The 23,916-nt window shown below is 40.2% G+C and overlaps 1 protein-coding gene across 2 annotated transcripts in view; it reads left to right on the top strand.

Annotated features, from left to right (window-relative positions):
• The first annotated feature begins 562 nt into the window (after positions 1 to 562).
• tsnare1 (T-SNARE Domain Containing 1) overlaps positions 563 to 23,916 on the top strand; it is a 302,770-nt gene continuing 279,416 nt past the window's right edge. For both annotated transcript variants that reach the window (XM_030750077.1, XM_030750074.1), the window contains exon 1: positions 563 to 652. The gene's annotated coding sequence lies outside the window, so the exon portion shown is untranslated. The remainder of the gene's footprint in view (positions 653 to 23,916) is intronic.

Genomic DNA, 23,916 nt, shown 5'->3' with positions numbered 1-23,916 from the left:
TTTGGTTTTGATACATTAAAGCATTTCCGAGATATGACCTCAGTTCACAGATTCACCACAGATTTTGATTGGCTCTGACAGTCAAGTGCTGTGGAAACTCAAAAATCCATCCAATAACTTTTGTGAGGCTTGGTCTGAAGATGATCCTAGTCAATTTTAGTGAACTTTGGACAAACTTTGTGACCTATGGAAATATTTGAAGGATTTCCATAAAATTCAATTTGGGGGAAAATGATGTCATATGGTGCATTGAACTTAGCTAGATTTAAGGATACCTCGATTTCCACACTGTCTACTCGATACCTTGATTTCCAAAATGAGCCACACAGGTCACAAGTTATGGTTGTTAACGCAAGTCATACTTTGCCCCAGTGGTGGCGCTAGAGTGCTCAAGGTCTGCAGCTTTTTAAATTTTAAAGTGTTGGAGATTTCAGTACATATAGCTATTGTGAAGGTAAATAATAATACAGTGTGTTAACCAGCACACTGGGTCTTAACTACAAATCCCACAGTTCTTTGCCAAGACTTAACATGATCATATGACCAGGCAGCAGAAGCAGGTGGTTGGATCATATGATGTTAGGCTACGCTGAGGAAGAGCAACATCTCTGAATCACTGAATCACAGTCCACTTCAGTCCCTACATTCAAAGGTAAAGCTGGAGGAATCCCTCCTTTTCACCCTGCGTTTTTCAGCCTGTAGTGACTGCTGTTATACTGCAGCCTCACACCGAGGCAGAAAGAGGAGATGAGGAGATTAGTAGGGAGGAGAGTAGAGGCACAGATGGGGGGGATGGGAGGCCATCAGAGATGCTTCTTCGCTGCTTTCTCTAGACAAGAAGAGAGCACAGATGTTTGTTTAAATCTGTCTGCTGAAAACATATTGTGCCTTCAGGTTATGTGTGAGTTTGTGTGTGCTTGTATCTTTGTATGGATGCCATATTGTTAGAGACGTGCAGAGATGTGATTAAGATAGAGGATAATTATGTGAGTGAGTTACTCTCTCTATTTTACTATGAGAGCTATCTGTTGTGTCTGTGACAGGAAGTCATCGCTGGATGATTTCTCTTTCCTCCTACTCTCATTTTATTATTGTTGGGAAAGTAGCCTTGTGATTGAATAGGTTGCATTTTAGATACAGTTTCAGCATTCAGCATCTTATCAGTTAACAAGGCTTAAGAGCCAGGCAGCCCTTTCGATGGACTGTTTTTGACAAAAGTCAGTTTGAAACATGCTGAGTCTGCCAGTGCTGCAAAATTCAGACAATTTTACAAACCAAAGTTAAAGTCAAATTAAGTCCACTTAAATAACATGGACCCACTGAAGGACAGGGACCCTGGGGGGAGCTCACTTCACTCAGTTAGCCATAGTCATTAAGCATGGAACATTTTTTTATAAGAGTAGAGACGGTGGAGTAACTTTAGGTTTATGTTGTAAATACAGTATGCTTATCTTTTCGCTATCTTCTTCTCAAGCTCTTAATATTATAGGTTCACAGTCAGATATGCCTATTAAATATGAAGCTACACTCCATAGATGGCTAGCTTGGCTTAACATTTAGACGGTAAAGATTTAGAAAGCACATATTCTTATACCTAAATGACAGAAATGTTTGCTTGCCTGTGACTAAAATAATATATATCAGTCTGAACAAATTTGCCCAGCTAGCAATTTGCACTGCAAATCAAAACTATTCCCAGCAAACATTTCTTAATTTATCCATTTTAGTCTAATCTAATAAATAGATGCATATTAAAAGAAAATTAAATAAAGAAAAAAATGCCCACAAACATCCTCATACTACAGATCCCAAACTCAATTCAACTTTATTTTATTTATAATTTATATGGCACCAAATCACAACAACAGTTGCCTCAAAGCCCTTTATATTAAAGTCCCTACAATAATACAGAGAAAACCCAACTATCAAATGACCCCTATGAGCAGCACTTGGTGACAGTGGGAAGGAAAAACTCCCTTTTAACAGGAAGAAACCTCCAGCAGAGCCAGGCTCAGGGAGGGGAAGTCATCTGCTGCGAGTGGTTGGGGGTGAGGAGAGAGAGACAGGACAAAAGCCAATTTTATTATTATTTTTTTTTTTTTTTATGGACACCACTCAGTGAGCCAGCAATATAAGGAGAACTCATGTCTAACCTGGTCTGGTTGAGGAGGGGTCCAGAGAAAACTAGAGTTCAACATTGTTTTTGCAGATTTACACACCGATTCACTATTAACTTTATTGACCTACGATTGTTGTCATTACTACCCACATGAATTATTATTTCAAGAAATTTAAGTTCATTCTTAGAACATGAAGATGACACTGTGAAACATGTCATTATCTGAAGATTTGTAATGAATCGGGCTACACAAAACATCACTGCGAGTTACAACAGGAACAGGAAGGAATGCAATACTGCAGTGAGAGCCTAGGGCGAGAATCTCACAACAGCACAAGAAAAAGGCTATGCAAAGAAAAATTTTGTATTTTTCAAAGAATCCATTAAAAATGGCGAAAGCTAGTGAAGCCTGAGACTCAGAGGCTGACAGCAGTGTGCATATTGTGTACTGCTTTCATGTATTTTGATGTGTTTGTTGTCAGATGTTTTAGCTTTCAGGAGGTAGAGCAGGTCGTCAACTAATCTGAAGGTTGGTGGTTTGATCCCAGGCTGCTCCAGGCTGCATGCCAAAGCATCTTTGGGCAAAATACATTCACCTTGGGCAAGATGTGTTTATCAGAGTGTCAATATGAGATAGAAAGCACTTAGGTGCAGAAAAAGTGCTTGTGTGTATGTGAGTGTGAACAGGTGAACAAGACATGTTGCATGAAGTGCTTTTGTGTTTGAGTATAGCGCTATATAAGTTTATCAGTAATTTAATCAGTAAATATCAGTGTCTATGGGAATTATGCTAAACAATGAGTCTGTACAGGTGCCCCTCCCCATATTGTCTTTATACTACCAAAGCCCTCTGAAATGTACACATTTTGGACTTTTGCCCCTTTTGGTTTTGTTTTAGTTTTCAGTTGCTGTTAGCCTAAGAAACAGCAGTAATTCTTGGTTCACAATGTAAACCAAGTATTACAGTCTGCTCCTCTTTTATTCTTGTTTACCAGAATAATGGAGGTCCCATCTATTAAAATATTTGTCAGAAAAAGTGTGACAGTGAATTTGTTAGAGAAAACTGTGAAAATGTGTTGGCAGAACATTTAAAACTACATTTCTGATCCAGTGTGCTGCAGAATAGAGCTAACATACTTATGGTCTAAAATAAACAATAGCCTAGAAATCAATCTGCCCTCGGTGCTCTGGAACTTTTGATTGTGTCACATAAACCTCTGAGAATACGGGAAAGGATGCAGTGCCCGACATTCTATTGCATATGATTTGGCTGACTCACCGGTCATCTACCTCATCTGGAAAGCATACGGCTCTTTCTAGTCTCAAATTTCTTCCTGTCTTTTAATCTGTCTGCTATTTCATTATCTGCTGCAAGCGTTATTAATCAGACTTTGATAATATTTTTTAGAACTGGTGTTTCTCCTATCTGTCTTTAGTGAGTTACATTAAATAAAGATTATTGAGTTCTCCTCACCTACAGAGAACGATTATGCATTGTGATGTTTCTCATTGGTCTGGAACATTTGGTTTGGAACATTAAAGTTTGGTCCAGTCTCAATGCTTTTCCAGCCTTATTTCTAAAAGAATCAGGCAGCAGTTTTCAGCTCTGATAAAAGCCACTGTGCACCAGCATCAAACACAGATCCGACACAGTTAGAGACTAGATGAAGAAAGCCTTGGAACAATTAGGAGTTAAAGAACTACTTGTTTTCTCAGGAGGATAGCACAAAAAGATGAGTTTATGACAATACATGAGTTCAAAAGGCTAAATTGTAACCAAGTATGTTTGTGCATTTGTCTTTCTGCAACCAAACTTGAATTGTTGTTCAACTTGTAGTTGCAGTGTTCTATCTTTTGTGTCTGTGATGAATTTAGCACAAAGGTTTACCTGGATCTTGGACCCAGGGTTTGAAGTTTTGATTTTTTATGCCATTTCATTTTTGAGAATGATTAATGTTTGAGTTTGTTTCTTAGATATTATTGGTTGTAATGCTTATATTCTTCTGTGCCTCCCCAGTGGCCGTTGTATAAAAAGTTTGTTGTCTTTAGAAGTTGTTAAACCTGGTTTACTTTTGTATGATTTATTTTCTAGTTTTGTATATGTATAGCCTTCAATTCTCAGTTTTAGTTTCTGATGAATTGAGGTTCTGAATTGAGTTCCCTTCTTGTTTTCATTCTCTTCCTTCTGTCTTGTCTCTGTGTGGTTTCTGGTCGTTCACTGTTCCCCTGCCTTCTTCTGTCAACTTGTGTTGAGTTTGTCTCCCCTGTCGTGTCGTCTGTGTAGCTGTGTGTCTCCATGCTGGGTGTTCCCTGTACTTTTTGCATTTGCATTCCTGGTGATTTGTGGTGTTCGGATTCCCTGGAAATTTAAAGTTGACTTTGAGCATCTTGCATTTGGGTCTCTTACAGTAAAATTTATCTACAATCTATACAGTGTAATATGACAATAATATATACAATATATCTTTACACCATTCAGTCCTTATGAACACATCTCTTATAGATCTCTATGAAAATTCTTCTAAATGGGAACAAATGTTCTGTTGGACTCAAGAGATAATTATTAGCACTCATAGAACTAATCCCAGAGCTTGAGCTGAATTTTATATGGATTCAAAGGGCTAAAAAAAGTTACCTCTTACAACAGTAACTATAGCAATTCGTGTTAAAAGGAGCAGTGATTCCCAAAGTGTGGGCTGTGAATGTACTGCAGTTGGGCTGCAGTAGTAACAGAAATTCAGTTTGAAACTCTGTACATACTGTGTAACTGTACATATTCACAAGTATGTACAGTTACACATTTATATAAATGTATTTGTTTATATAAAAAATGAATTCAAACTGGTAATAGAAGGTTGTTACTGCTCTTGGACTGAAGTTTGTGTCTCACTGGCAAGTGAGTCACATGTTGGCATTAGCACTTTACATATGACTGGGTAGCATTAGCAATTTATAGCCAACAGCCTGTGTTGTTTATGTTTTTTGAATGCAGTTTTTAAGGAAGTACATCACTTTCTCTTGTAGTTTGATTAGATTAGATTTAAGTATGCGGGGGCCCCATGGAATTTTCTAGATTTTAACTGTGCCTCAGCACTCTTGACTTTGGGAATGGCTGGAGTATTTGAGTATTTTGACTCATCTGATGCAAATGGTGAAATCTGTACTATGACACACCCAGACATTCAGCTGTGTCAGCATGACATGAGAGCCTAAACCTCTATTCAATTTGTAATGTTTACATGTGGCTCCTGTTCAGAACTGCCATCTGCTGCAATATCTGCACAAATATTTGATCATGCTTTGGCTAACAGTTATAGTACAGCCACAGTGTGTACTGTAAATTATTAGCCACTGTTTGGCACTGTGAGATTTTACCAGCAGTGATTACAGTTAGAGAAGATACACTGCCCAGGTAACGCTAAATAACTGTTAAGTGATATTTTCCCGTTTATTGACTAGTTCTGCCAAAATTGGTCAGTATTCCTGTTTGATTTTTCATTCAAAGAACCACACAGAGGTTTAAAAATTTCAATATTATGCTAATCATGCTTGTACAAAAGAACAAACCAGTACAATGAGAAACATAAATATTTCTATATAGCGAGTTATCCATCCATCCATCCGTTCTTTTCTGCTTATCCGGGGCCCTGGTCACGGAGGGAGGAGCCTAAGCAGAGAAGCCCAGGCTTCCCTCTCCCCAGCTACCTCCTCCAGCTCATCCGGAGGGACCCCAAGGCGTTTCCAGGCCAGCCGAGAGATATAATCTCCCCAGCGTGTCCTGGGTCTACCACGGGGCCTCCTCCTGGTAGGACATGCCCGGAACACCTCACCCAAGAGGCGGCCAGGAGGCATCCTAATCAGATGCCCGAGCCACCTCAACTGGCTCCTTTCGATGTGGAGGAGCAGCGGCTCTACTCTGAGCCCCTGCTGGATGGCCGCACTCCTCACCTTATCTCTAAGGGAGAGGCCAGCCACCCTTCGAAGGAAACTCATTTCCACCACCTTCACGATCTTATTCTTTCGGTCACTACCAAAGCTTGTCACTATAGGTGAGGGTAGGAATGCTTTTACACTAAGCTCCCTCTTCACCACGACAGACCGGTGCAGCATCCGCATCATTGCAGAAGCAGATCCGTTCCGTCTGTCGATCTCCCGCTCCCTTCTCCCATCACTCGTGAACAAGACCCCAAGATACTTGAACTCCTCCACTTGGAGCAGGAACCCGTCCCTGAGGCTGAGAGGGCACTCAACCCTTTTCTGGCTGAGGACCATGGCCTCAGACTTAGAGGTGCTGATGTTCATGCCAGCCGCTTCACACTCGGCTGTGAACTGTTCCACTGCGAGCTGGAGGCCACCCCCTTATGAAGCCAACAGGACCGCATCATCTGCAAAGAGCAGAGATGAGACTCTGAGGCCACCAAGGAAGAAGCCTTCTGCCACCTGGCTATGCCTAGAAATTCTGTCCATAAAAATTATGAACAGAAACGGTGACAAAGGACAGCTGTGACGGAGTCCAACACCCACAGGAAACGAATCTGACTTATTATCGGTTATATGGATCAAGCTCTCACTGCGGTTGTACAGAGCCTTCTATATAGAGAGATATTTAGACATAAATGTGTTTTTAAAGATTTATACAATGGGCGTTAGATGCCCTGAGAGAGATTTATTTTTCTCATTTTTTAAAATCATGTACAAACAACAATGATTTTTATTGCTCAACATGAAACAGGAAATAATTAAACCATCAGTGAACTGGACCCCATTAAGTTTTTATCACTAGCTTATTCATAAGGCTTGTTATGCATTTAAGGTTCCATAGTTTTGCCATCTGTTGACTGAAATCTGATGGATTTCTAAACGGGCCTCAGAATGAAAATTACTCCCTCACACCACCATGCATAAGCATTATTTAATATTGTTAATACACTTTAAATATGCTTTTAGGCTCAAGATGTAACCCTAGACCAGGGCTCTTGAACTCCAGGCCTCGAGGTTTTAGATGTGTCTCTGCTTCAACACACCTGAGACAAATATAGAAGTCATTAGCAGGACTCTGGAGAACTTGACTGCATACTGAGGAGGTAATTCAGCCATTTGATTCAGGTGTGTTGGATCAGGGACACATCTAAAACCTGCAGGACAGGGGCTGTTGAGGCCTGGAGTTCAAGAGCCCTGCCCTAGACTGTACATTAAACATGGATCCAGTGACTCTGTTAGAGTGACATCATCCTTTTGTTTTGGACTCTGCAGAAATGACCATATTTGGTCCTAAGTAATGTACAGTTTACAGGTGCAACACAGAGACAACCATACCTGTTGCAAAGCAACAGACTTCAAAAAATATTACTCACCAAATCCTACCTGGAACACTTGTACCACACAGCATCATATTCTTTATCAGACAGTTCCATTAAAACACTCTAAAAGGAGACCAAAGATTTTTTTCCCCACAATATTGTAAACACGCTTTTCAAAGGCCTTTAACATGGTGCTCTGTTGATATTTACTTGTTTTTGGTGCCAGTTTCAAGAAACATAATCGGGTACTGTAGCATTCTGTATGGCTACAACTGTAAGCTAGCTAAAGTATGGAGCCTACTCTTACCATTAACCCTTTATTAAAAATATAAAAACAGCTTGAAAGATGGACTAAAACGAAAGATTTTCTTTCTTTTTTAAAAGAAGTAAAGGACAATGTTATGCTCTTTTAGAAAGAGTGAATAGATGGAAAAACAAACCTCCACATTTATTACCTTCACATGAAGAATTTATTAACTTTGCTTAATGTCTTATTTCTCTGGCTTACTTAACAATAACATGCACAGCACCAGGTTCCTTTTAAATACCATCAGCTCACTCTGGTTTTCCTGCTTTGTCTTCTGATAACTGTGAAAAATTCCTAAAAGTATTTGTCTGCAAGATCAGTGGTGTCAGATCAAACTTCAGCCTTGGAACTGAACCTGTCCAAGTTAATCTCCTCGTTGTTGTCTTACTTTATTCCAAATTCCCTGAAATATCTCCTAAATATAGTTTCTCATATACGCACATTTCTTTTGTTTAAAAAATGTTATAAAAAACCTAATCTCTAGTGACACCTGATGACTTGTACTGCTTAATTTTCTCCCATGTAGATTGGAACTGACTTTTACCGATCACCACTCAGGCCTCATTAGCTAGAACAGCTAGGCTGCTAACAAAAAATGCTGAGACCTTAGAAATCAGACTGAAAAAATGATGCGGCAGATAGTTCATTTTGCCAAAAATTTATTGCAGTAACTCATAATTGTACATAGTAGTTTGTATGACCTCTACATGCAGGCATGTCTGACAATGTTGGGGCTTGGTCCTAGTAAGACAAGGGGATAGCATCCTAGGGGTATCTCCCACCTTGAAGCCCATTAATAAAGACTGACTGATCATATTTAAGATTAAAGCATTAATTAATGGAAAGACTTCTTTGAGCAGTCTAGTAGGAATAGACACATTGGTGTTAACTAACTATTAACATTACTTCAGAAAGATCAATCAGAGAGAGAAAGTCCAAATAAATATCAGTAGTATTGAAAGTAGCTGTACATTAAGATATGTCTTTTATATTGTTATGTGTACTTTTTTTTCAAAAATGGTTAAAATTTTATTTGTAAAGAAATTCATGAAGTCATTGCTAGTTAAATGAGTATTCGGCTCTACAGAGCTCTGACTCCTTGTCAGCCTGGCTACAGTGCTAAAAAGAAACCTGGGGTTGTTCTTATTTTCTTCAATTTTTGCGGAGGGCTTTTTTATAATGCAACAAACTCTTTTTCCAGGCTAAATGAAGATCCTCTGCCATTTCCTCACCAGCCTACAGGTTATCTGCTTTAAGCTGCACCTTTGTGTGTTATACCAGGGAGTCAAGCGCTTCTGATTTGAGGTTGTCTTTTTCAGAGGAGCCACAGTATCCTGAGTCATACGCTATGAGGTTGTAAAGCTACTGATGAGGTATTCCATCTCTATGGGAGCAGAGTTTAGATAGCAGCTCTCCAATGTGTTGGCACTGAAGAGGATAATATTGGAGGAATTAAGTCCTTCAACTCAGTTACAGCACTTTCAGAAAGACTTCTACTGTAATGATATTTATTCCCCACTGCTGTGTAATCCATTAATGTAAATTTAAATGTTAAATGATTTTAGTGCACCTGTTGTTAATTTCACTAACACCAAAGCAGCTGAAACTAACAATCCCCTCTGCTACTTAACTGACCAGTTCAGTATCCCATAAGTTTAATTGACTTCATGCTATACTCTGATTAAAAATTGTTCCTTTATCTGGCACCCGGGTGGCTCAGTGGTGGAGCAGTTTTTACTGTTTTAGTGTTTATACTGCATTCTGTGGACTGCATATGGTTATGGCATTTGGTTGGTAGCTGAAGAAGTGAGAATACCAGAAGCCTAAGTACATGTCTTTCATTACAAGCTTTAGGTAGCTGATTTAAAAAAAAAAGCCGTCTGGAAACTCTGTCACATCCACCTGGGAGGCTAGCCATGGCACTCCGATCCTGGCAATGCTTCAAGTTGGGAGGAGGCTGGGGAGAATGTCAAAGGCTCCCTCATGATCCAGGCCTGGATAAGTGGTGTAAAACTGAGAGATGAATTACATGCTCTGGAGTATCTGGTACCATGATGTATGCAGTAGATCCTTTAAGTCTTGTAAGTCTCGTAAGCTCCAGGCAGGATGTACCACAGATCAGAATTGTTACTGCACATCCCCCAATGCCCACCCCCCAATCTTTTGCTGGACCAAATGTACTCTTCACTGCTGAAGAGAAGAATCATTTCAGTCTTGCTGTTTCAGTAATACTCTAACCTAGTCATGTGACAGTAACAGTTTGTCCCTTGCATTTTTTTTTTCACAGCAATCAGCCAGTGTTCATTCCCCACGGTGTCGGTTAGTGTTGTTTTGTTAAAGCTGATAGCAAAGTTATGTTACACAGTCTTTGTGTTCAGTGCTTAAACATATATAGGAAGTAAAAGCAAGAGTAAAAAGCTAGACAATAAGGTTCCAACGAGACACAAACTAGTTTTCTCTGGCTGACTAAAATGTGACTTATGCCACCAACCTCCTAATATGGACTTGGTGGGTTGAACTGGTTGGTGAATTATCCCAGTGCCACAGGACACCACATGTGTAATGAAGATGCAGGAGACAAAACAGTAATCTGAGAAAACAGCACTAAGTTTCCTCCCAGGATGAGGATGCCTTGCATCAGTCTGCTACAGATTAGACCACACCTTTATTCTATGCCACTGATATAACATAATCGTCATTTATTACAGTAGTCAATTTTCCACAGCAACATGGAGCATTGACTAGTGTGCTTTTGCTATTTTTACTCAACATTTACTTTAATTTTACACAGAAATCACCAAACTTTCTTGAATTATTAAACTGAAAGAACACATTTCAAGCTCAGTGCAGCATGAGCTCATTTTGGGCACAATTAACTTTTATCTAATGCCTAAAGCCTAAAGATCTATTTACACTGCACACAAATGATCTCAAAGGCAAGTTTTCATTTAACCAAAAGTCATAGTACTCATACAACCACAATCCCAAAAAAATTAGGATACTGTGAAAAAATGTAAATAAAAACAGAATGCAACGATTTGGATAAACCCATATTGTATTCACAATAGAACCTAGAACATATATTGAATTTTTGTGAAAACTATTGGCTCATTTTGAATTTGATTGTGGAAACATGTCTCAAAAATGCTTCCAATAAAAGGCTGTAAAAGTAAATGATATTAAAAACAAATAGCTGGAGAAATATTTTAGAAGCAATGGGGTTAACTGGCAGCAGGTCAGTAGTTTCATCTTATAAAAAAAACATCTCAGAGAGGCAGAGAAATAAAGATGGGCAAAGGTTCATCAGTCTACAACAAACTGCGTACACAAATTTTTCATTCAATGAAAAAATTGCAAAGACTGAATGTCTCATTATCTATGCTATGGTATGCTATGCTATGCTATGGAGAAATCTCCAATTCTGGCAGCCCATGACCTTCATGTCCTCCGGTAGCCCTGCATTTAAAAAAGAAAAGATATGATTCTGTCATGGAAAACTTCATAAACTCAGAAACACTTCCAGAAATCATTGTCTGTCAACACTGTGCCATCCACAAATGCAGGTTAAAGCTCTGTCATGCGACTATGACCCAGAAATGCTGCTGTCCTCTCTGGGCCAAAACTCATTTAAAACGGACTGAGGCAAAGTGAAAAACTGTTCTGTGGTCATTTTAATTGAAATTTGAAATTCTTTTTGGAAAACATGGATGCTGCACTGGACTAAAGAGGAGAGGGGCCATCCAGCTTGTTATCAGCACTCAGTTCAAATGCCTGCATCTCTGATGGTATGGGAGTCCATTAGTACCTATGGAATTTGCAGCTTGCACATCTGGAAAGGCTCCATCAGTGCCGAAAAGTAAATGCAGGTTTTAGAGCAACTTATGCTCTTGTCCAGACAACATCTTTTCCAGGGAAGGCCTTGGATATTTCAGCAAGACCACCTAAACTGCATACTGCAGCTATTATAACAGCACGGCTTCGTTGAGTCCCACTGCTGAACTGGCCTGCCTGCAGTCCAGAACTCAAAACATTTAGGGCATCATGACATGAAAAAAATTGACAAAAAGCCAGGACAATAGAAGAGGGGATGACACAGTGGCAAACATGGCCCTCTCCCAACTTTGTTTGGGATGTGTTGCTGCCATCAAATTCAAAATGATCTCATACTTTTCTTTAAAATGGTATAGTTTCTCAGATTAAAAACATTGACATGTTTTCTGTGTTCTGTTGTGAATAAAATATGAGTGTGTGACATTTTCCAATTATTGCATTTTGTTCTTGTTTACAGTTTATACAGTGTCATCATTTTCAGATGATCTCTAAATCCTTTTTATTTCAAAGATCATATGGCCTTTCTCCTAGTAGCTGCTACTCAGACTTAAAGGAACACACATTTGTTATGTACAACACTGTAAAACTGCAGTTTAATTGTAGCCGATAGCAAGGACTTACACTTTTAGCCTTGTTGTAACACAATGCATTATATTGGTATGCAAACATTTTCTTTCTGCCGTTCAGGGAATGGGCATTGTTGCTCACCTAATAGTTTAAGTAAATGACTTGAATGCTGAATGGCAACTGAGCCCCCTTACTAAGGACAGTGTGAAAGGGAAAGGAGGCCTTTTCTGGATTTAATTTGTGGATTCAGGGAGACAAGAGGCCTTGCCCTCAGAGATAACAAGGCCGAGCTCTGTGATGTGTGAATAATAGCTGGACAGAGGTTTAGAAATCATTAGAATAATCAGGCCTGATGTGGATGGAGATGCACCAATGCCAGGGAGGCCTAGTGATGACTGACGCACTAATTAAGATGCTGCTGGTTCACTGTGCTCTTTTTCAACAACACAGACATACTCTGATCCAACCTCTGCTTGGGACTTTTGTTTTAATATGCTTCTGCTCATTGTTCCATCCTGATTTGCCTATTAAATTTTATTCATTCAAATTAGGTTTTTCTTGTGCTCTGTTGTAGTGGAGCTCTGTTGGAGAGTTTTGATTGAGCAGCGTATTTATTTCGGTTGTACAGTTAAGTTTTCAGGAGCAGTTCAGCTGTAAGTCATTGCTGCTCTAGAGTGTTCAGCATATTTGCGGTTTTATTGCATTCGGCTACTCATCTTGCTGTCTGCCAGATTGGGAACCCCATTGATCATATCAGATTTGTTAAGTAATTGATTGTTACTGGTTATTAACCTTCCAGAACTTTGGACCCACTTGCCAGCCACAGAGAACAGCCTGTAATCAGTCACAACTGGCAGCCGCTAATGAAATTAGTTCCTGGTTCTGCCTCACAACTTTGTTTGTTCCACAAAGTATTGGCAAGGGCATAGAGATGCCATGATTTACTCTCCCCAGAGAATGGAGTGATAGAACAACAGAATGCAGATAATGAGCTGCTGTGTCAGTGTTGTCTCTTTGTAATTACTCATGTGTCTGACCAAAATATAAAGATGAGGACATGAAAAGTTCTACTTTTTTGAGTACCAGCCACAGAGACCATGAAGACAAAAAACATCCATGTTCACTGCATGAAAACCAGATTCACAGTATGGTTCAAAAAACACCAGCAGGCATCACTGATCCACAGCAACTAACGAAGTCAGCATTTTCTTTTGTAATCTGCATGTGCCATTATGGACTGTTGCTAATGGCCAGTAAGGTACTTAATCTCAGTAAATATATTTTTCAATTGCTAACTTACCTATATCAGTCTTAAAAAGTCAGTGCCTTTTAGAAAAAGCTGCAACTGTGGTGGTCTTGTACTATCCTGATTTGCATTTTATACCTGACAGTATTAAGGCTCAACTAGGAGCTTGAGGCTGCTAGAAGTTCAAGTTTACTTCAGTATGCAACAGTTCCTGGAAGTTCTCTGTTCTGCTTCCAAATTACTCAAAATTGTAATTCCCTTCATTTCCACAGCAGTTTAACAAGCTGTTTACTGAGTAAAATCCCACTTTTGTTGGAATTTTGATTTTTGAAGTTTCTCTATGGGCTTCTCATTCTCTGAACAATTATGACCTACATCTCAGAAGGTTCAAAACAAAACAAAACTAACCCTTCAGTAAATAGGTTATGCTGTGGGGGGCATTTTGCTGTCCACTTGTCCCCTTAGAGGAAAGAGTCACAGCAAATCAGTACAAAGTCTTTCCTCATTAATCACTGTAATCCTGTGATGAAACAGTTCTGTTTTGATGGGAGTGGTCAGTGCCCCCAGAGTATATTGAATGGATGGATGAGTTTGAAATATCATAGCCTTCCCTAACCACATCTTAACCCAGCTGACCTGACATGGGAACTTTTGGATGTTAAACATTATTCTGCACAACAAGCATCAAAACACAAATAAGGGAATATCTTTTGGAAGAATGGTGTTCATCCCTCCCGTAGAGTTTCTCAGAGTCTGGTGACATGTTTATGTTATGGATTATTATGTTTATCACCCATCAGTATTTTTTACCTCTTAACACTGACCACTTTAGGGATAAGGGTAGAGTTAAGGTTAGGCTCACTTGTTTTTATATTTTTATATGAAACATCCACAGATTTGGGCATCTCCAATCTCCAAATCTATCAAAGAGATTTGAAAGATAACATCTTTTAGCTTTCAAAACTACGACTGTTTTGCATGTACCTGTGACTGGTTCACTGGTGACAGCATATATGAGCATAGTAATGACTCGGGGGGGGGGCGGTATTTTGCTGCTTTCCCTGTTTCTGCTTACATTTTGTCCCACTATGATGGTAATGATGACATAACAAAAACAAATTAAAAACTTGTTCCATCCTTTCCTGTTTATCAAAAAACAACAAAAAGGATTGTTCATTTAAAGCTTACATTGTTAGCTTATTGTCAAGTGACATTCAGCCTAACAACTGCCTTCCATAGCTGCCTTTGTAATTCTCATTTCAAAGCTCTTTTTTATGTGTAATTTCCACCATTATGTCCACCTGCCTGTGTACTTCATCTGCCGTACTCTGTGGAACCAATTTTATTGCAATAATTGCAATAATCAATCACAATTGCTTACAACATATTCCACAGATTAGCCTGAGCTTATCAGCAGGCCAAAGAAATCCGATGATTTCCAAAAGCATGACCACATGACTCTTTGGCATTGTGTTGGGAAATGCCTCTCATTATCTTGTTATAACCAGAGAGTGAAATACATTTGCACAAGAGTCAGCTTTTGTTGAGACTTGACCGAGTTTCATCTTATCGTCCAGTTCCAACAGTTCGACTACATGACATGAAATCTGAATATTAAGGAATATTAAAAGGGAAGTGATGGCAGTTACACTGTCCAGTTTTATCAGAATGTGTGAGGCTGATAAAAGACTTCCTGGCAGTGGCTTTGGAATGCCTTGCATGTGGTGATTTTGGGCTTGAAGAGGGTTTTCATACTGGTGTGTGTGTTTTGCGTTTGTAAGCGCTGAGGTCTGTTCCCCACAATTGGGATTGTGTAGCCATGGTGACGGCTGTGAGGGAGTGTGAGAAAACAATCTCCAGGAAGTCATAGCCGCGGGGTGAAGCATATGTAGCATGAGGATGGCACCAGAAGGACGCATCATAGATGTCCAGTTGGCCATCTGTTGTGGTCCGGCAGACAGGGCCAGGAAGCCCTCCCCCCTCCATTTCCCAGAAACCACACAGAAAAACTGGCATTTCCAAATGCCAGGGCCCGGGACAGCACTCACTGGCCCACGGGAGTTCCTCAGCACATCCCAGACACTGCGTCTCAGACACTCAGTGGGACTTCCAGAAAACATCCTCAAGTGGAGTGATGACTCCATGTGGTGCATTTATTGGTGTGCAGAATGAGGGTGGAAGTGGCCACAGCATGGCTCACTCATCGGCCAAAGATCATTACTCTTCCTTATCTCCAGCCAAGTCCTCAGGCTTCTCCACTCTGCTCCAAACAGGGAAACCATTACCAGACCGAGTCACTGGAGGCCTGGAGGCGTGAGGTAGACAATTGGCATTCCACTGCTGGTGTGATGTTGGTGTTATTTCTGTAAGCTGTAGTGTACTATAAGTGAAGTAAAACACTGTTGAATTTCTTAAAAGATCAAAGCAGTGATGTGACAGCATCACAAATCATCATAGATGATAACCCTAACCCTATAGTTGGCATAAAGGCAAAAATTGACAATGACGTTTTCACACAGATCCAAATGGGTTTATCATTGTTTAAAAACGGCATTTTGTATTTACTTTGTTTAATATTAACATTGATCTGAAATATTTGTGTAACAAATATACCAAAAAAATAAGACATCAGGAAATACTTATACACAGCACTATATATTTTTCCAAGTTATAGCTGCCATCAAGGAACAACTGGACAATATGAGGGTCCTTTTATAGTCCCTTTGCCCTGTTAATAGCAGTATGACTCATACAACTAGGTTTCGACATTTGTCATGGCCTACATTCATCCAGTGACATTTACGTCCCGTGCGATTCGATGAATTTCATGCATTCCCTCAAAGAACAGTCCTCTTCCCCCTGGCTGTGCTCTCACAAGCTGGACACCCTGTCAATTCAGGTACAGCACTCTAACTATACATAAATCCCTTCATTTTTTTGAACTGTTTGTCCAGTTCACAGCCGTGGGAAGACTATCCCATATGACACAGGGTGCGAGGCAGGGTTAACCCTGTGCTCTTCATGCTTTGCTTGATGTGCATAAACAATACATGTTGCTGGGTAATCAGGCGTAAAATATTATTTTAAATTATTTTTATGGGGTCAAAATGATTCCTTTTGCAGTCCGAAGGTTAAACAACTGTAATTTTTTGCTTTTTTATCCTATGCACCTCAAAATGCAGTATATGATGAATTAATCCATTTTAGGCGTTACATGATTTAAATGCCAAATGAGTCAAAATGACCCATTTGGTAGTTCCAGTGTCAATAAATTGACACTAACCCTTACACTGAATCCACCAGTAAAAACTTGGATGTGCTACAACATCCAATTTGCTGTCAAATGGAAGGACTTTTTGACATTTACTGAGCACAAAGTGGTTTTTATACTTTGAGCTGCATTCATATGGTGCTTTAGTGTCTGCTCATTAACTTTCAGTTTCAGTGTTGGGGACCAAAGCCATAGCAGTCTGAGTTAATCAACTTGATTTCTTTTCATTGTTTTCTTTGTGTTGTCCCTCATTGCAGCACATGAAATTACTCTCTAGTGCCAAGAAAATGTAAGAGAAGGTTTTGCATTGAAAAGTTGCATATTTGAATTCACCAACTCAGACAACTGAAGCCTTGTTAACTATCTGAAGCAGTGCTTTAACATAAAACCCTGCATTATAAGCTGGAGTATTGAGTTTGAAATTCATGGACATTTACCAGGTAGTAAAGGTGTAACTATAAGCAGTAAAAGATGTGAAAAAAACTGTGATTTTTAAATTCATCAAAGTGCTGTGTGAATTTGAAGGGTCTTTGCTAATGAAATAATCTGTGTAGACTAAAAGCCCTTTGCTTAATTTTGAAATTCCTTTCCTTTTTGGGTGGTGGTGGTAATGTGACAGCTGATGTGCATTCTGAGGAGGAAAAGCAGACGTTTTCAGCAGCAGCCGTTAATGACTTCACATCCTGAATTTGATGTCCTTGTGCTTCTGTTGAACCAAAAAAAGTGTCCCTCTGACATATGAGTGGTGTAATTATGCTTCAGCCTCAACTTTAATCCAATGCCCTCTGGTTATTTTCTTGTTTTTTCTTTCTTTCAAGGACCACCATTCTAAAAATACAATCAGCTGAGATAGCTATTGAAGAGCCTGACTTGAGATATTACCGTAGGTATGTGGGTGCGTGTTACACAACCCTGAGGTAACATAATGGCTACTTTTTTCAAAGGTCAGATGAAAAGGAGGCCAGATAAAGTCTCCTGCATGCTTGGCTGTCCTTTACAGAAAGGCCACAGCCAGATTGGGAGTGAGAGTGAGAGAGGCTGGAGGAAAAGAGAACAGTTCTTAAACACAGATTAGTAAGAGGAGTTTGTGGAATAATGAACAGTTTCCCCTTAGGACCATCACCTGCTCCACACTGCATTCGTATGCATGAGAGGCAGCGAAGTGCGGCAGAAAACTCTCATCCTGCCATTGACAATCCAATCAAATAAGTACAGAGAGGACAACCTTTCTGGTCCTTTCAAACAAATGAAAGTAGCGTGACACTTTAGCCTCCTGACTCAAGGTCACCTCTCACTAAAGTATTTTGGTCTCGCTGTGACTTTCTGTGTTATTGGTGCTTGTCTGACTGAACACTGGGTATTTTGCCTCACTAATAAAGATTCAGCTGTTTCCTTGATCACATATGGTTACCAAATAATATCTTAGTAGTGATTTAACCTAAAGCTTAATGGAACAGTTCCATTTCATGCAGGTCAGGCTCCAGGTACAGGTACTCTGAATATGACCAGACCAAATTGACCAAATTCTAATAGACTTTTCCTGAAGACAGTTACAGGAAAAGGTGTTGCTTGGGCCAGCGTTTGTCAGGTGATGAATGTAGAAGTTGTGGAAACGATGCTTGGATACTTTGCTAAAGTTGTTGCACAGCTCCTCAAACCCAGTCAGAGCATTTCCACATACTGTAGAATCAAACAAAGGCAGGATGTGCACTGCTGTCTTACTGCTCTGAAGAAAGACTAAAAGTCGGATGTGAGGCATGACCTTTGCATTGCTCACGTCTGAATGAGGACATAAAGTTCATCCTTCTTCGTGAAGCAGTTCAGCATGATTGTTTAGAGCAGAAGTGAACCCAAATGAAAGGTATCAGTTATCTCTTGTCATTTCATGCTACAGTGACTTCAGGTGTACGATTTTCAGGTTACATACTCTGTAAGTATGTACTACTCTCAAAATTGACATGAATTGAAGCATCTTTATTAGCATTTAATAGTATTCATTGCATGTCTAGCATGTTTGTGGATACCTCTGGAACTTATTCATCCTGAAGGGAAATTAACAAAGTATCCATCCATCCTTTGTCTGTGAGACAAAAAGTTTGTTCTTGGGCAGCTTTTCATAGCATCACAACTGTGCAAGATGCAGTCATGAACCTTTTCATCTGTGTAGCAAAGAGCACAAAAATTCAGTTTGAAGACCTCTACACTGAATAAAGTAAAAAAATGTGTTGAAATTTAAATTTGATAATTTAATTTTAACACCAACGTGTTTAAAGATGTCATTGTTTGTGGAATTTCATCACAGTATGCACATGGTACTGCTGGGGGATGACCAGTAGTTTTTTGGCACTGGAACCTTGGGACCAGATCTTCAGGGAATTGTAGATTGCAGAGCAGGGATGCATGGATTGGGATTGTTCCATAACATCCACTGGATGCTGGAATAACATGAATGCCAGGACCCAGTTTTTCCCAGCAGAGCACGGCATTGTAACAAGGTGTCAGTGTTTTCCACTTAATCTACTGGTGGTTTTAATGGTGTAGTTGATGTTTGTATAGTATGTAAATAAACTTTGGATGAGGTAGGAAAAACATCATGAAAAAATCCTTACGAATATTGCCTCTAAATACAGAAAAGTAATAGTTATTTGCTTAGATGCAAGAGAGGGACAGACTGGACATGAGAATAGGACCGGTGGTAAATAGGAGAAGGTAAATAGCTAGCTTTGGCTGTGCATTCAGCTACAAAAGGCAGTTAACAAACAAAAACTATGATCATTTGAACCAAAGTAGCACATTATATTCAGGAGTACTATGCAGAAAAGAGGAAAGAAAGGAACCATATGTGAAGTGGCATCAAATTCTCTAAAATAAAATGAAGGTGTTGAGGTTACCCTGCCAGGACCAAACTGTTATTGTGAATCATTTGTGTGCAGCTACACTTGTGGGTCAGAAGCACGGAATGCTTTTATGTCCCTGTTTGGTCACAGCCACATTTAATACTCATTTTTCTTCATAAATTCTTGTCTTTTGTTGCATATTTGATGTTACATTCCTTTTTTTGAAAATTTTATTTGCTTATATGGGTCGATCATGTCCAACAGTACCAGTGTCAGAGAGGTGTCATGCTATGCAGATGGCATTTGCTCTTCCCTCATCTTTTCCTCAGGTTATTTATTTTTTATTACCTTTTCAGTTACCATGACTGAAAGATTCAGACATTTCCCCTCCACACAGGAAAGAGACTGTTACATAAGATGATTAAAAATTTGCCTTTCTGGGTTCTTTAAAATTTATATTTTTTATCATTTCCTCTTTCAACAATCTGCTCAAGTGTCTATCAAGGCCACTCGGGCAGGTTTGACTGAGATGAAAAGTTCAACATGTTTATTTACAAACACAGATGAATTGCTACAGTTAAAACAACCGTTCCCAGTAGTGAAGTCCAGGTCTCCAATCCAGCGGGCAATTTCCAGAGTTCCCTTTTTTCCAAGGCAAGTTACCTCACTCACTCACTCACTCACTCACTCACTCACTCACTCACTCACTCACTCACTCACTCACTCACTCACTCACTCCAAACACATTCGCACCTGATAGAAGAGAGAGAGAAACAGAAGGTAGAGAACAGCACAGGAGGACAGCGGGACCATGACAGACTTTTTGACCTGCACTGTAGTTCAGTGCAGGGATCTGATGGCAATCAGCCAGCCATTTGTTGTGCTCCTTGGTCCTCAACAGTGCAGCTTAAGTGAACCGTCAACAGCAACGTAAATGATGCTGCAGAGGGAAAAGATATCTTCCCTTCCACAGCTGGAAAAATTGGGGGATGGTAGACAAGTGACAACTCCAATGGCGAGAGAGACTGGTTGCAGTGGAGGCCATGGAGTTATGTGCGTATCCTAACCAAGACAGTTAGGAGCTCCAGGTGGACTAATCTGAGGAAACGACACATTACAGAACTACCTCAAGCTCCTCTCTGCTTGCCTGTTGGCCTGGGAAGAGCAACAAAATGGACAGCTCAATTGTTGACTGCTGAGAAGTCGTCGGCGATTATCGTTTTGCCAGATGATGGTGTGTGTCCAATAATGAAATTATTGGAGGGGGGGGGGGGGGGGGGGGGGTGTGCACTAAAAGACTTGTTCTGAGCACAAACAGAGAAGGCAGATACATATTCTCAGACATCTTTAAGAAGAATAGGCCACCAGAACAAATGATGGGATGTAAAGGTGGTTAGGTGGACCAGTTCTAGGAGAGAAACAGTGAGAGAAAAAGGCACATGAATGCATTTACCTTCCTGTTTGTTGAGAGAAAACTGCTCCAAGTCCAGAGTCTAAGGCATCTGCTTCCACCACAAACTGCTTTGAGGTGTATGGTTGAATGAGAACAGAAACTGAAGCAAAACGTTCCATGAGGGAGTCAAAGGCTTCTTGAGTGGTGGAGTCCCACTGGAAAGAGATTTTTGGAGAAGTTAAGTATGTCAAAGGCAGAGCTATTTTGCTGAAGTCCACCAATGACTCAACATTTGTGGGATCCACCTTAACCATTTCTTTCTAAATGATAAAGCTAAGAAAAGATAGGGTGTCAACGTGGAACTTACACTTCTCACCTTTAACGTATAGCTTATTTTTTTGGTGATGTTGGAGGACTTGCCAGACGTGGGACTCGTGTTCTGAAAGAGACCTAGAGAAAATCAGGACGTTGTCAAGACAGACAAAGACAAAGTGGTTAAAGAAGTCACAGAGGACGTCATTGACAAGAGCCTGAAAAATTGCTGGTGTGCTAGTAAGTCTGAATGGCATTACCAGATATTTCAGGTGTCCTAGATGAGTCTTGAATACTGTCTTTCATTCATCTCTCTCTTTTATTCTAACCAACATTGAGCAGATCTAGTTTAGAGAACATGGTGGCCCTCTGCAAAAGCCTGGGTTAATTAGTGGCAGTGGTGATTTTAATGGTGATTTTCTTGAGACCATGGAAATTTATACTGGGACGGACAATATCGTCTTTCTTTTCTACACAGAAAAAACTGGCCCCAAGGGGAGACAAGGATGGATGGGTTATTCAAGCAGTGAGGGGGTCCGAGGGAGGGAGTTATGTATTTTTTAGGGGTGGGACTTTAACGCGTTAATTACGATTAATTAATTACGGGGAAAATAATGAATTAAAAATTTAACGCATTTTAATCGCACTTTGCACCGTGGAACGTTTCTCACTGCAGGAGTCCAGGCATACAGATTATATCGACGAACAACGTGATTAGCGTTATGAGCTGTGTCCAAATTCATATCGCTTAATTGCAAAAAGTGCTCCGCCGTTTTCGGAGCTGTCCGTTGCCGCTGTTCTACCAGCAGCTCGCCCCGCTAGCTGTCAGCTGACCGGACTATCCAGGTTCGCTTTAGCCGGAGAGAACATCCGCCTGCCGTCACATCATTCTCAACCTCCCGCTGAGTGGAAGTTAAACACAGATATAACTCATTCAGACAGGGGCGTGGTGGCCATCGGGAGGTTCGGGAGGTTTCCCGAACGGCTAGTGATCAGAATTTTTTTTTTTTTTACCCAATTAAGCATGGCAGCGCTGGCTCCTGCAGCTCTCGCGGCCACAGGTGCAGCAGCACCTGCAAATAAAGTTCTCTTGTCTTAAAATTATGGTTTGTCCGTTTACCTCTCCAAACCAAGCTCCAGGGCTGAATTTTAACCCCAGCCCGCCCCTGGTTGGAAATTAATCATTATCTCATTATCTATTATTTTGAATTAAAGATTTAAAATTAAATCACAAAAGGAGCAAAAGTTCGTTCTCCATTTAACCAGCTACGAGACTACGCTGGTGGATGGGAAATTTAAATACAAGAAACTTCCAGGTGGAAGTACAAAAAAAAATGCTGAGTTTGCTTATCACAGGAGCACTTCCACCCTTCGTTAGTCTGTGTAGTAGACTGGTGGGGAAAATAAACAAGATTTTGAAGTGTAACCTTATGTATATTGATTCATTCATCAATATTTCTCATGTTAAATACTGAAATGTGATTAAAATGCGATTAATTTCGATTAATTAATTACAAAGCTCCTAATTAATTAGATTATTTTTTTTAATCGAGTCCCACCCCTAGTATTTTTACATAGCCTCTCGCTCTGGTTTAGTTAAACTGTAAAGGCAACTTGTTGGCAAAAGGGCCTAGAGAAGCAAATCTATTGAGCAGGTGCAAGGACGGTGTGGTGGGAGTGAGAGAACGAGACAGGGGGTTTCTGATTAAGGTTAGAGTGAGTTTGTGTTCTTAGGAGGTGAAGCAGATTTCAGGCAATTTCGGGAACATGAGATACTCCAACCTGAGATAGTATTTCGACTCCAGTCTATACTTGGATTGTAAACACTGAGGGTGACCAAGAATTAGGAGTGTGAGAGAAACTGGTTGTGTCTTGTGATTGCAAATAGGTGCGAGAGCAGAGAGGCAGGACTGGTCCTGAATCACAAGGCAAGTTAACTCACTCACTCACTCACTCACTCCAAACACATTCACACCTGACAGAAGAGAGAGTAAAAGAGAACGATAGAGAGAGAGAGAGAAACAGAAGGTAGAGAACAGCACAGGAGGACAAAGTGACCATGACAGTGTCATCATGACATTTTCAGACAAATTGAATATTGTATTTTTTTTTTTTTTGTCTGTTTCAAAAGGGGAGGCAATCTGTTCTAGTTCTAGTTTGCTAACCTAAGCTGTGCTTATATTTTCTTTCAAGAGACAAGAGCTTTTCTCCTGACAGCCCTGCCTGACAAGATATCTGTAATGGTTCTCAGTCCTCCTCGGTCAGTGATCCAGGTTCTCCGTCATGGTAATCTTTAGTGTTCAAAAAGAAGGCCACTGAACTTCCTTAAGTTGGTGAAGATGTTTCGCCTCTCATCCAAGAGACTTCTTCAGTTCTAAAGGAACTGGCAGAGAGTCTGAGGTATTTAACTCCAAGTGGGGGCTGTCCCATTTTAGGTGGTCCTGAGGGTCACTGACCCACTATAAATCATGTGAGTCCCAAGAATCCTAAGAAAGTCCACTTGCCTTGTTTTTAAGTGCTCAAGAATTTTGAAACAAGCGATACTTGTTCAGTCTTTTCCTAATAATAATGCATTAGTCTTACATAGCACTTTTCTAGACACTCAAAGACACTTTACAATTTCATGCACTATTCATTCACACCTCAATCATACCTGGTGGTGAGCTACTAATGTAGCCACAGCTGCCCTCGGGCAGTCTGACGGAGGCGTGGCTGCCAATTTGCACCTACAGC

Source organism: Archocentrus centrarchus, chromosome 16, assembly GCF_007364275.1.
Source record: "Archocentrus centrarchus isolate MPI-CPG fArcCen1 chromosome 16, fArcCen1, whole genome shotgun sequence".
Classification (NCBI taxonomy): domain Eukaryota; kingdom Metazoa; phylum Chordata; class Actinopteri; order Cichliformes; family Cichlidae; genus Archocentrus; species Archocentrus centrarchus.
This window is presented reverse-complemented; position numbering and strand designations above follow the sequence as displayed.